Source organism: Aotus nancymaae, unplaced genomic scaffold (assembly GCF_030222135.1).
Source record: "Aotus nancymaae isolate 86718 unplaced genomic scaffold, 86718_ANA_hifiasm-v0.15.2.pri h1tg000006l, whole genome shotgun sequence".
In the NCBI taxonomy this organism is placed as follows: domain Eukaryota; kingdom Metazoa; phylum Chordata; class Mammalia; order Primates; family Aotidae; genus Aotus; species Aotus nancymaae.
Genome location: NW_026988417.1, coordinates 37,370,978 through 37,381,969, shown reverse-complemented (window position 1 = coordinate 37,381,969; position 10,992 = coordinate 37,370,978). Strand labels below are relative to the sequence as shown.

The 10,992-nt window shown below is 39.8% G+C and overlaps 1 pseudogene; it reads left to right on the top strand.

Moving 5' to 3' along the window:
• Positions 1-5,556: 5,556 nt before the first annotated feature.
• LOC135269471 (tigger transposable element-derived protein 1-like) lies at positions 5,557-7,679 on the top strand (annotated as a pseudogene).
• Positions 7,680-10,992: the final 3,313 nt, after the last annotated feature.

The following is a 10,992-nucleotide window of genomic DNA, read 5'->3' as shown; positions in this document are numbered from 1 at the left end:
CAATGCTCCAGGGTGCAAAAACCTCCTGGGCACCAACCAGAGTGATTTAAAATATCGATGTAGTCATTACAGAGCATGGGTCTAAGGAAAGGGTTAAAAACTTCTTTGCAAGTCAGGTAGTTTTATTGGAAGGACTGATCACTTTGAAAGCGCTGATAACAACGATGTGATCTTTGGTTTTTAACTCACAAGGAATTCAAAGAATTGAGAGACATTGCCTTAAAAAAACCCTCCATTGCTCTCTATGTATTTATATATGAGAACAAATTTTTTCAGAGTTTGCATGTATAATTACTCTAATTTGATCATTACACAATTTATAAATGCATTAAAACATCATGTTGTACCCCATAAAGACATACAATTATGTCAGTCATAATTTTACAAAAACACTTAAAAAAAGAAAGAAAAAGAAATACGAGATACCTTATTTCATCCATAAATGCTAATTAGCATAATTACAAACGCCATGTTTAACTACACAGTTATTTATTTGTTTAAATAAATCATTAAACTTTATTTATTTAAATAAATCATTTATTGAATGTAGGTAAGGATGCAATTAATTATTACTAGAAATACTAACATTAATTTTTCAAAATATGCCTTATCCATTTCCCTAAGAGGTTTCTGGTAGTATTTTACTTTTTATACCTGGCATTTTGCAACACTTGTAACATATTTATTTTTAGATAATCTGCACACTAATAGTGATAGTAATTCAATCAAGAAGAGATTTTTAACACTTAGCTCCCCATTTACAGGAAAATTTAAAAATTAAAACGACAATTTATATATAACTTTTGTGACAGAATCATATTATAAGGTAATCAATGAAAGATGTACAAGCAGCTGGGTGCAGTGGCTTACTCCTATAATCCCAGCACTTTGGGAGGCTGAAGTAGGTGGATCACTTGAGGCCAGGAGTTCAAAACCAGCTTGACCAACACGGTGAAACCCTACCTCTACTAAAGAATACAAAAATTAGCTGGACATCGTGGCACATGCCTATAATCCCAGCTACTTGGGAGGCTGAGGCAGGAGAGTTGCTTGAATATGGGAGGTGGAGGTTGCAGTGAGCCGAGATCATGCCACTGGACTCCAGCCTGGGAAACAGAGCAAAACTCCATCTCAAAAAAGAAAAAAAAAAAAGAAAAAATAGATATACAAGCATAAATATATACCATATTCAGATAAAATTTCTGTGAGGGATATGGAATGGAAATATAAGTTCAAGGAGGAACAAGAGCAACATAAATTTTCTCATTGTTCGAAAGATCTTTATGTATTTTTAACAGTGTGGGGGCGGATGTCACCTTGATATGGCATTTGTAAACCATTAAATACATTTAAGAGAATATTGTAATAATTTTATTTTAAAGTGTCAATGTTAATAATATATCAGAAATTATGTTCTCTGCAGTGAATTTAACTGATGATAAAAAAGTTTAGATGCCAAATTTAAAATGTGTTGAGGGTTGACATAATTTAATGTAATTGTTTCAGGGAGTTCAGGAACTGAGAAGTTGAAGATGAGTGTCCAGGAGACTGAAACCCAGCAGGTCTTGGTTAGGGCCCCTGGAATTTACATATTTAAATCCTCCCCTGGGGATGCTAATGACCAACCTGATTGGGAACGTGGCTTTCTTTTGATTTAGGTGGGTGTGGTGATGACACTGCTTCTCCACTCTTTTTATTTAAACTCCTTACAATCTTGTCTCATCCATTTTTAGTAACTTGAAATTTAGGTTTTTAAAAATGCCCTGCTATATTAAAGTTTGCACATAATTAAACTGCTTCACCTAATCATCATTCATCAAACTCATTTGGATTTCTTCCCAAGGTATGTGACTGTTATGGTTTGGCTGTGTCCTCACCCAAATCTCATGTTGAATTGTAGTTGCAATAATCCCCATGGGGTGTGAGAGATAACAGGTGAAGATAATTGAATCATAGGAGTGGTTTTCCCCATCCTCTTCTCATGATAGTGAGTTCTCACAAGATCCGATAGTTTTATAAGGGTCTTCCTGCTTCACTGGGTACTCATTCTCTCTCCTGCCGCCCTGTGAAGAGGGGCCTTCTGCAGTGATTGTAAGTTTCCTGAGGCCTCCACAGCAATGTGGAACCAATTAAACCTCTTGCCTTTATAAAGTACCCAGTCTTAGGTATGTCTTTATGAGCAAGGTGAGAATGGACTAATACACTGACTTTAAAAAACTGCTCAGGTGGTCTTTTAAGATGCTGTCTCCAAATGGCAATTTAGAGGGTGATAAATAAGATGCTTCCTTGCATTGTATGAATGTGAAATGTTCAAATCCCCCAACTGGAGTACAAGAAGCCGGGGCTGCCCCCCTCTTCTGGGTGTGGTGCGCTCTCTTACAATGTGCTCCTGGGTCCCATTTCCAGGCTCTGTCACTTGAGTTGTCACCAGGCAGTGGGACAATAATGAACCATCCCCTTCTACAAAGGTGCCAAGAACATACATTGGGGAAAAGATAATCTCTTCAATAAATGGTGCTGGGAAAACCAATATCCATATGCAGAAGAATGAAACTAGATCCTTATCTCTCAGCATATACAAAAATCAAATCAAAATGGATTAAAGACTTAAATATAAGACTTCAAACTATGCAACTACTTCAATAAAACATTGGGGAAAGTCTCCAGGACACTGGTGGGCAAGAGTTTCTTGAGTAATACCCCACAAACACAGGCGACCAAGACAAAAACGGACAAATAGGATCACATCAAGTTAAAAGCTTCTGCACAGCAAAGGTAACAGTTAACAAAGTGAAGAGACAACCCACAGAGTGGGAGATAATATTTGCAAACATTAATGTCAACAAGGGATTAATAGCCGGAATACATAAGGAGCTCAAACAATTCTATAGGAAAAAAAAATCTAATAATCCCATTTAAAAATAGATAAAAGATTTGAACAGATAGTTCTCAAAAGAAGACATACAAATGGGAAGCAGGCATATGAAAAGTTGCTCGACATCATTGATGATTAAGGAAATGCAAATTAAAAAGTGTACAAAGCCCCTGACTGGGTTGCAGGAAGGTGGCCTTGCTTCCCTCTGCTGGGTGTGGTGCCATGCCTTACAATGCACTCCTGGGATATCAGGATATCATCTCACTCCAGTTAAAATGGATTTCATCCAAAAGACAGGCAATAACAAATGCTGGTGAGTATGTGGAGGAAAAGGGAACCCTCATACACTGTTGGTGGGAATGTAAATTAGTACAACATGATGGAGAACAGTTAGGAGGTTTCTCAAAAGACTAAATATGGAGTTACCATGTGATGCAGCAATGCCACTGCTGGGTATATACCCAAAAGAACGGAAGTCAGTATATATCAAAGAGGTATCAGCACTCCAGGTTTGTTGCAGCACTGTTCACAATGGCCCAAATTTGGAAGCAACCTAAGTATCCCTCAGCAGATGAAAGGATAAGGAAAACATGGCAATTATACAGAGTGGAGTACTATTCAGCCCTAAAAAGAATGAGATCCTGTCCTTTGCAACAACATGGATGGATCATCATGTTAAGCTAAATAAGCCAGGCGCAGAAAGACAAACATTGCATGTTCTCACTTATTTGTGAGATCTAAACATCAAAACAATTGAACTCATAGAGAATACAAGGTTGGTTACCAGAAGCTGGGAAGGGTAGTGGGAGGGTCGAATTGGGGGAGGTGGGGATGGTTAATGGGTACAAAAAAAAATACAAAGAATGAATAAGACCTCATATTTGATAGGATGACAGGGTGACTATAGTCAGTAATAATTTAATTGTACATTTTAAAATAATGATGAGTATAACTGGATTATTTGTGACATGAAGGATAAATGCTTGAGGGGATGGATACCCCCCCTTTACGTGATATGATTACAACGCATTGCATGTCTGTATCAAAACGTCTCATGTACCCATAAATCTATATACTGTGTACCCACAAAAATTAAAATTAAAAATAAGAGAATAAAAAATAAAAAAATTATCCCTGTGAGATGGGCTTTTCCTGAGAAATGAGTAAGAACAACTTTCAGTGAGGTTGGAGATGTCCAAATGAGAGGATGTGGACAAGAACGTGGAGGACGCCCAGAGTCTGATGAGCAAGGATGACCAGTGAGCAAGTGCTGAGGTGGTGGTGTCTGGGCAGCTCTAGCATCCTGTGCACCTCATGTTAATTTAAAACTGTTGGCTGCATTGTAATGTGTCCATATCCCATCACCTTCAGCCTTCAGTGGATCCTGCAACACACGCTTGTGTTAGTTGTACTTTGAGGAAAGAGAATTAAAGAGGAAAATGGCAGCATGGCGTGTTTCAGATGACCCAGGGTTGAGAAAATAGAACATCCACAGGAGGTGAGACCCAGGGCAGTTCTGAATTCAGTGCAGGTGGGAAATTCGCGCAAGTGTTGACAGGAACGAGCACACGTCCTCGAGAATCCACGAAGATAAAGGGTGACCACTGTGCCTTGAGCTGCAGTACGTGAAATGAAAGGGCCAACCAACTGTAGAATGACATTGAACTGTTATTCTTTATCTTCTTTCTTTCTTTGTTTATTTTATTTTTTACTTTTTGAGATGGAGTCTTGCTCTGTCACCCGGGCTGGAGTGCAGTGGCACAATCTTGGCTCACTGCAACCTCTGTCTCCTAGTTTCAAGCAATTCTCCTGCCTCAGCCTCCTGAGTAGCTGGGATTACAGGTGCATGCCACCATGCCTGGCTATTTTTTGTATTTTTAGTAGTGATGGGATTTCATCATGTTAGCAGGATGGTCTCAACCTCCTGACCTCGTGATCTGCCCGCCTTGGCCTCCCAAAGTGTTGGGATTACAGGTGTAATCTGCACCTGGCCTGAACTTTTATTCCTTTATTTTATTTTAAAGGTAACACATAAGGTAAAACATTCAAACAATATGAATAGGGAAAGGAAAAAAAATCATGTGTAAATGTGTCTTTATCCTTAAATAAATGAGAACATTATATATTTTCCTTTTAATATTAGAAGGAAGGATGATCCTAAAAGTCTGAAGGACTTGGGGACAGGGGGCAGAGCTGAAGCTTGGGGTGTCCCTACATTAACTAGTTTATCCCATTTTATGAATGAAGAAATGCATATGTTCAGAGATATTAAATACAGACCCATCTTGTTTTATTGTGTTTTGCTTTGGTATGCTCTGCAGATATTTTGTTTTCTGCAAATTGAAGGTTTGTGGCAACCCTGTGTGGGGCAAGTCTATTGGTGCCATTTTTCCAACAGGATGTGCTCACTTCATGTCTCTGTGTCACATTTTGGTAGTTCTAGCAATATCTTATACTCTTTCATCGCTATTACATCTGTTGGGTGATCTGTGGTCTTTGATGTTATTAGTGTAATTGTTTTGGGTTGCCACCAACCATGCTCATATAAGACAGTGATCTCAGTGAATGAATGCTGTGTACTTTCTCCAGACTGGTTGTTCCCCATCTCCCTCCCTCTCCTCGGGCCTCCCTATTCCCTGAGACACAACAATATTGAAATTAGGCTAATTAATAGCCCTACAATGGCCTCTCAGTGTTCAAGTGAAAGGAGCAGTCACATGTCTCTCACTTTAAGTCAACAGCTAGAAATGGTTATGTTGAGTGAGGAAGGCACGTTGAAAGTTGAGCCAGGTCAAAAGTTTGGCCTCTTGTACCAAACAGTGAAGTTGTGAATGCAAAGGAAAAGTTCTTGAAGGAAATGAAGAGTGCTGCTCCAATGAACACACAAAGGATAAAAAAGCAAAGCAGCCTTACTGCTGACACTGAGAAAGTTATGGTAGTCTGGATAGAAGATTAAACCAGCCACAACATTTCCTTAAGCCAAAGCCTAATCCAGAGCAAGGCCCAACTCTCTTCAATTCTGTGAAGGCTGAGAGAAGTGAGGAAGTAGCAGAAGAAAAGTATGATGACAGTAGAAGTTGGTTCAAGACGTTTAAGGAAAGAAGCCTCCTCCATAACAGAAATGTGCAAAGAGAAGCAGCAATGCTGATGTGGAAGCTGCAGCAAGTTATTCAGAAGATTGAAGGTCATTGATAAAAGTGGCTAAACAGCAGATTTCCAATGCAGACAACAAAGCCTTCTATTGGAAGATGATATCCAGGACTTTCATAGTTAAAGAGGAGAAGTCAATGCCTGGCTTAAAAGCTTGAAAGAAGAGGCTGACTCTCTCTCTTAGGGGTAAATGCAGCTGGTGGCTTTAAGTTGATGCCAGTGCTAATTTACCATTCTGAAACTCCAAGAGCCCTTAAGAATTATGTTAAATTTACTCTGTCTGTGCTCTATATATGAAAAAATAAAGGCTGAGTGACAGCACATGTTTACAGCATGGTCTACCGAATATTTGTTTGTTTGTTTGTTTTTTGAGATGGAATTTTGCTCTTGTTGCCCAGGCTGGAGTCCAATGGCATGATCTTGGCCCACTGTAACCTATGCCTCCCAGGTTCAAGCGATTTTCCTGCTTCAGCCTCCCAAGTAGCTGGGATTATAGATGCCTGTCACCATGTCTGGCTAATTTTGTATTTTCAGTAGATATGAGGTTTCACCATGTTGGCTAGGCTGGTCTCAAACTCCTGACCTCAGGTGATCCGCCCACCTCAGCCTCCCAAAGTGCTGGGATTACAAGTCTACTGAATATTTTAAGCCCACTGTTGAGACCTACTGCTCAAAAAAAAAAAAAAAGATTCCCTTCAAAATATTACTGTTCATGGACAATGCATCTAGTTACCCAAGAGCTCTGACAGAGATACAAGGAGATTAATGCTGTTTTCATGACTATGAAAGCAACAGCTATTCTGTGGCCCATGGATCAAGGAGTAATTTCAACTTTCAAATCTTACTTTTTAAAAATATATTTTATAAGGCTATAGCTGCCATAAATAGTGACTTCTTTGATGGATTTGGGCAAAGTAAATTAAAAATCTTCTGGAAAGTATTCACCACTCTTTTTTTTTTGTTGTTTGTTTGTTTACTTTTTTTTCCCCTATATAGCACGTTACTGAATAAGGATTCACCATTCTCAATGCCATTAAGAACATCTGTGATTCATGGGAGGAGGTCAAACTATCCACTTCAACAGGAGTTCGGAATAAGTTGACTTCAGCTCTCATGGATGACTTGGAGGGGTTCAAGACTTCAGTGGAAAAAGTCACTGCAGATGTGATGAAAATAGCAGGAGAACTAGCATTAGAAGTGGAGCCTGAAGATGAGGCTCAATTGTTGCAATCTCATGATAAAACTTGAATGGCTGAGATGTTGCTTCTTATGGATGAGCAAAGAAAGTAGTTTCTTGAGATGGAATCTACTCCTTGTGAAGATGCTGTGAACATTGTTGAAATGACAACAAAGGATTTAGAATATTACATAAATGTAGTTGATAAAGCAATGCAGGGTTCGAGAGGATTAACTTCAATTTTGAAAGAAGTTCTACTGTGAATAAAATGCTATCAAATAGCATTGCATGCTACAGAGAAATCATTTGTGAAGAGAAGAGTTGATCAATGTGGCAAACTTCATTGTTGTTTTATTTTAACAAATTTCCATAGCCACCTCATCCTCAGCAACCACCAGTCAGCAGCCATCAACATCGAAGCAAGACCCTCCACCAGCAAAAAGATTACAACTTACTGAAGGCTCATATGATTTGTAGCATTTTTTAGCAATAGAACTATTTTAAATTAAGGTATGTACAATTTTTTTGATGTAATCATTGCACCTAACAGAGTACAGTATAGTGTAAACATAACTTTGTTATGCACCAGGAAACCAAAAAAAAGCTTGTGATTTGCTTTGTTGAGGTGAAACCAAGACTGCAATCACTCCAAGATATGCCTATAGTTTGTCCAAAGTCACATGGCTAGAAAGTAGAAATTAGAATTTGAACCCAGATGTAGCTGGCTCCTAAGTCAAAGTTTTCCCCACTTCACTATGCTTAATGCCTTTCTCTGGCACGGGGTGGGGCCTGTCACCCTCTCAAAATTCAAATGTAATCACTGGGAGGAAGCCAGAACAGCAGGCAGGACCTAGCATCAAACATATGGCATAGGAGGTAGTACACGGAACATTTGAACTTTTGTTAGAGAAGGAAATCTTACAAGAAGTTATGGGTATTCTAGTCACAGAATTGAGAAACCAAGGCAGGCAGACAGGAACAGAGAAATCTATCATCACAGTAGGCCCCCATATACTTGCTTGGGGCTATAGGACAGGATACCAGATCCTAATGATAACATTTGGCTAGTGCTGGCCAGGAAGTGGGGAGACTGGCCCCTCTCACCGTGGAGAATGCATTCCACGTGCATGGGTTAGCAGAGGGTGCTTATTCTGGCCTTTCTCTCTTAGCTACCTGGGTGGACATGAAAACCAAATACTGCCAGTTAGAGTACTGGCTTTAGTGATCAGTTTCAGTATTTACATGTAAGAGAGTCAGGGACAATTAGGATCCTACCTGGGATTTTTTATTTCCCAAGGGCTATTAGAAAAAAATGTGTACCTTCCACTATGGTTGCTGAGGTGGGGGATGTGAGTCTGGCACTGCTGGTGGCCATCCTGCCTTCTCTATAGAAAACCTTTCTTTCTTTTTTTTTTTTTTTTGAGGTGGAGTCTTGTTCTGTTGCCCAGGCTGGAGTGCAGTAGCACAATCTCAGCTCACTGCAACCTCTGCCTCCTGCATTCAAATGATTCTCCTGTCTCAGCCTCCTAAGTAGCTGAGATTACAGGCGTGTGACACCATGCCCATCTTAATTTTTGTATTTTTTAATAGAGACAGGGTTTCACCATGTTGGCTAGGCGCTGGTGATAAAGTCTCCAGCCTGCCTCAGTCTCCCAAATTTCTGGGATTACAGGCATGAGCCACTGCGCCCAGTCAGAAAGCCTTTCTAAGAGACAAAGAAAGCAAGAGACAGAAATGAATCCCTGGCAACATGAACAGCTTCTGGATCTTGCTGTGCTGGACGCCAGTGGTACCCCTGGACTTCACAGTTAAGTGAAACAACATTTCTTATTTTTTGTGCGTCAGCTGTTGGAATTGGGTTTGTATCACTGGCAAACAATGAATATGCTGTCTCTTCATTCAAATACTGGCGTGACTGGGTTCAGAGAAGGAAAGCAGATGTTCGTCTGTGATATCTGGGACATAGGGTCTGGTAGGACAGTATTGGGCATTGAGAACATGAAGTACAGTCAGCACATAGACCAATCATCCCTATCCTGGACTTGCAGAAGATGTTGTTGGTCTATCACACCATTTTTTTCTCCAGAGTCAGGACAAACCATTGCAACCTTGTTCTTCTCAACATAGAGCTTCAGGGAGTCACTATCATTGATTTGAGGTTGTGTGTGCATTTTCCACTCTGGAATTAATACCTACAGAGTGTGATGCATTTGTCCAGGAAGAGTCAATCAGCTTGGAGGTTAACTCAATCTTGTGGGAATTTCTTCCTTGTGGATTCTTTCAGAATATTGCATGGTCAGTTTATCAAAACTTCTATAAATGTGAATCATGATAAATTATTGAGCTTGCTTTTTATATATTTAATTAAGTTAATTAATTTGTTTTAAGACAGAGTCTTGCTCTGTTGTCCAGGCTGGAGTGCAGTAGCACGATCTCAGCTCACTGCAACCTCCACCTCCTGGATTCATGCAATTCTCCTGCCTCAGCCTCTTAAGTAGCTGGGATCACAGGTTCCCACTGTCATGCCCAGCTAATTTTTGTGTTTTTAGTAGAGACGGGGTTTCATCATGTTGGCCAGGCTGGTCTTTAACTCCTGACCTCAGATGATCTGCCCACCTCTGCTTCCCAAAGGGCTAGGATTACAGGCATAAGCCACTGGGCCCAGCCTCTTTTTATATATTTTAAATATCTATGTGTAACTGTAAATTTGGTTCCTGAACCTACATTCTTCCATTGGTGTCTTTGCGTCTCTTAGTTGTTCCAGAGTAATGATATTTTCATTTGGTTTTGAGCACTGTCAAGCACTCCTGTTTTGGGAGTTGTCTCTGTCATTTACAGAGAAAGCCCAGGAGATCTTGAAGCTGATACAGTGGCATTTCATTTGGCAGGTACAGATTTTCCTCCTGGATAGAACAATGCTTCCTTTTGCTAACCACCTTAATTTCCTGCCCTTATCAATCTGAAAGTCAATGATTATAGTTTATTATGTGGGTTTTCATTTAGCCTTTTATGTTTAAGTTCAACCATTTCCCCATAAGCAAGCAAGCAAATTTCCTACTCAGGTAATTCAAGTGCAGTTGCTAAGAGAATTTATAACAGAGTTCCGTGGGCCTTAGCCGTCAGCTAGGACAGCCTAACATCATTGAAGCCTCTACCTATTTTCAAACCACCTTAAAATCCATTAAATATTACCAAAGGAATGCAAATTGCATTATGGCTGTGGAAAGGGTTGCTGTTTTGTCTTGGGACTTTAGTTGACCCATAGATTAAATTTAAGATGGTTTAGGACAAATATAAAAGTCACCCAATGCAATGGTAAGGTTGAAAGTGCCTTCACTTTGACCAATTACAGTAGTTACCATTATTCATTGTCTTTAACATTAATTCTAACAGCTAACATTTATTTAGCATTCACTTGTGCCACCGCCAAGTGCTTTGGTTGCATTATTACATTTAATCCTACCATAAGAAATATATACTTTTATTTTATTTATTTATTTATCTATTTTATTTTTTTGAGACAGAGTCTCACTCTGTCACCCAGGCTGGAGTACAGTGGCGTGATCTTGGCTCACTGCAACCTTTGCCGCCCAGATTCAAGCGAATCTCCTGCCTCAGCCTCCTGAGTACCTGGGATTACAGGTGTGCACCACCATGCCTGGCTAATTTTTTTGTATTTTCAGTAGAGATAGGATTTCACCATGTTGGTCAAGCTGGTCTCGAAATTCTGCCCTTGTGATCCTCCCGCCTCGGCCTTCCAAAGTGCTGGGATTACAGACATGAGCCACCA